At 51.4% G+C, this 3,398-nt stretch overlaps 1 pseudogene; it reads left to right on the top strand.

Annotated features, from left to right (window-relative positions):
- The first annotated feature begins 490 nt into the window (after positions 1 to 490).
- On the top strand, positions 491 to 1,149 carry LOC123114861 (uncharacterized; annotated as a pseudogene).
- The last annotated feature ends 2,249 nt before the right edge of the window (positions 1,150 to 3,398 follow it).

The following is a 3,398-nucleotide window of genomic DNA, read 5'->3' as shown; positions in this document are numbered from 1 at the left end:
GTTTTGTGATTGTAGTATCTGTCCATAGTAGGAAAAAGGCAACCAGAGTTTTTGTTCTAGACATGTATGATGTTTGTATTCCAAATAAAAAGGCTAATAAGAAGGACTTCTTCAAGATGATCCGTAGAAAGCCAGGAGGAAGTTCAAATATGGTGCAACTTGCAAAGGAAAACGTTTAAAATCATCCGGCTGATCTTTATCTCTCGTAAGCCTCCTTCTTCAAGCGCCACATGCCCCCGTCAGGCTCTCCACCGCTTCCCCCAACGGCCCAAGCTTATCTATCTCTATGAAGCGTCCTCTACACGTTTTTCTTTCTTCTCTCTTTTTCCTTGCATCTCATTGCTAGAGGACAAAGGGAGGAGTCATGGCGAGCACCACCAAAACAGAACTAGAAGAGCTTGACGCCAGCCGTTGGCACTAGCAGCCGGAGCTCCTCCGCTGCATTGCTGGAGGCGGCATAGTTGCAAAAGCACCATCCATGGAGGAGGCCATGGCGAACACCACCACATCAGCAGGTGGACCGGAAGTTGCAGTCGACGATGCAACGGCAGTCGTCGACAAGCGCCAGTGCTGCAATGCAGCAACTCGTCCACGGCTGACGTGATGTGTTGCAACCTCGACTGCACTGCAGTGCAACCTCATGCTCCCGCGGAGGAGCTGCAGTGGAGCGCTCGTCACCGGCGCTGGAGCTGCAATGGAGTGCTCGTCGCCCGCGGAGGAGCTTCAATGGAGCACTCGCGCGATGGCGCAGAGCTGCAATGGAGCGCCCGACGCCCATGGAGGTGCTGGAATGGGGTGCTCGTCGCCGGCGGCAGAGCTACAATGGAGCGCTTGTCGCTCGCAGAGGAGCTTCAATGGAGCACTCGCGCGATGGCGGCAGAGCTGCAATGGAGCGCTCGTCGCCCGTCGGGGAGCTTCAATGAAGCACTCGTGTGACGGCGACAGAGTTGCAATGGACCGCTCATCGCCCGCGGGGAGCTGCAATGGAGTGCTCGTTGCCGGTGGCGGAGCTGCAATGGAGCGGTCCGATGAAGCACTCGCACGAGGGGTCCCTATGCTTCATCGCATCTCTCGCCGGCGGCTCTCTGGGGAGTTTGGTGTTTGCACTGAAGCGTTGCTGCCATGTTGTGAATCGACGCAGCTACATGATCGGCGGCGATGATGCGTTGTGGCAGGTTGGTATTGTTGGGAAACATAGTAATTTCAAAAATTTCCTACGCACACGCAAGATCATGGTGATGCATAGCAACGAGAGGGGAGAGTGTGTCCACGTACCCTCGTAGACCGAAAGCGGAAGCGTTAGCACAACACGGATGATGTAGTCGTACGTCTTCACGGCCCGACCGATCAAGCACCGAAACTACGGCACCTCCAAGTTCTTGCACATGTTCAGCTCAATGACGTTCCCCGTACTCCGATCTAGCAGAATGTCGGGGAAGAGTTTCGTCGGCACGACGGCGTGGTGACGATCTTGATGTTTTACCGTCGTAGGGCTTCGCCTAAGCACCGCTACAATATTATCGAGGAGAACTATGGTGGAGGGGGGCACCGCACACGGCTAAGAGATCAATGATCAATTGTTGTGTTTATGGGGTGCCCCCCTCCCCCGTATATAAAGGAGTGGAGGAGGGGGCCGGCCAGGGGGTGGCGCGCCCTAGGGAGGGAGTCCAACCCCAACCGGGATTAGGACTCCCCCCTTTCCTATTAGGAGAGGGAGAGGGAAGGAAGAGGTGGGAGGAAAGAAGGAAAGGGGGGCCGGCCCCCTCCCAATTCGGATTGGGCTTGGGGGCGCCCCCTCCTTTGCTTATTCTCCCTCCTTTCCACTAATGTAACACCCACGATGCGGCTATATCTCCCACGTGTCGAAGCACGACTTAGAGGCATAACTGCATTGTGGTTTTGTCGCAAGAAGGGTCATTTTCACACAATCCCATGTAATGAACAAGACTGGGATAAAGAGTTGGCTTACAATCACCACTTCACACAATGAACATATAATGCATACATCATTCAGGGTACACACATAGTCCGACAACGGACGAAGCCAAAAGAAAAGAAGATAACTCAGCTGCTAGATCCCCGATCGTCCCAACTGGGCTCCACTACTGATCAACATAAAACGAAACATAGCCACGACCAAGATCTTCATTGAGCTCCCATCTGAGCTCGGTTGCATCACCTACATTGGTATCATCGGCACCTGCAACTGTTGTGATAGTATCTGGTGAGTCACGAGGACTCAGCAATCTCAAAATCCGCGAGATCAAGGCTATTTAAGCTTATGGGTAGGAAGTGGTAATGAGGTGGAGTTGCAGCAAGCACTAAGCAAATATGGTGGCTAACATATGCAAATAAGAGCGAGAAGAGAAGCAAATGGAATGGTCGAGAAGGTAGAAGTGATCAAGAAGTGATCCTGAAACTACTTACGCACAACCATAACACAAAGACCGTGTTCCCGGACTCCGCTGAAAAGAGACCATCATGGCTACACACGCGGTTGATGCATTTTAATTAAGTCAAGTGTCAAGTTATCTACAACCGGATATTAACAAATTCCCATCTTCCACATAACCACGGGCACGGCTCTCGAAAGTTTATACCCTGCAGGGGTGTCCCAACTTAGCCCATCACAAGCTCTCACGGTCAACGAAGGATATTCCTTCTCCCAGGAAGACCCGATCAGTCTCGGAATCCCGGTTTACAAGACATTTCGACAATGGTAAAACAAGACCAGCAAAGCTGCCCAATGTGCCGACAAGCCCGATAGGAGCTGCACATATCTCGTTCTCAGGGCAACACCGGATGAGACATCCTACGAGTAAAACCAACCCTCAAGTTTCCCCGAGGTGGCCCCGCAGTCTACTTAGTTCGGACCAACACTCGAAGGAGCACTGGTCCGGGGGGGTTTAAAATAAAGATGACCCTTGAGTCTGCAGAACCCAAGGGAAAAAGGCTTAGGTAGGTAAATGGTAAAACCAAGGTTGGGCCTTGCTGGAGGAGTTTTATTCAAAGCGAACTGTCAAGGGGGTCCCATAAATCACCCAACCACGTAAGGAACGCAAAATCAAGGAACATAACACCGGTATGACGGAAACTAGGGCGGCAAGAGTGGAACAAAACACTAGGCATAAGGCCGAGCCTTTCACCCTTTACCAAGTATATATATGCATTAATTAAATAAGAGATATTGTGATATCCCAACATAATCCTGTCCATCATGGAGCAATCTTCAACTTCACCTGCAACTAACAACGCTATAAGAGGGGCTGAGCCAAAGCGGTAACATAGCCAAACAACGGTTTGCTAGGAAGGGTGAAAAGGTTAGAGGCTGACATGGCAATATGGGAGGCATGGTAAACAAGTGATAGGTAGCGCAGGATAGCGATAGAATGAAGCAA

Source organism: Triticum aestivum, chromosome 5B (assembly GCF_018294505.1).
Source record: "Triticum aestivum cultivar Chinese Spring chromosome 5B, IWGSC CS RefSeq v2.1, whole genome shotgun sequence".
Taxonomy (NCBI): domain Eukaryota; kingdom Viridiplantae; phylum Streptophyta; class Magnoliopsida; order Poales; family Poaceae; genus Triticum; species Triticum aestivum.
Note: the sequence above shows the minus strand (reverse complement) of the source record. Positions and strands in the feature narration are given on the sequence as shown.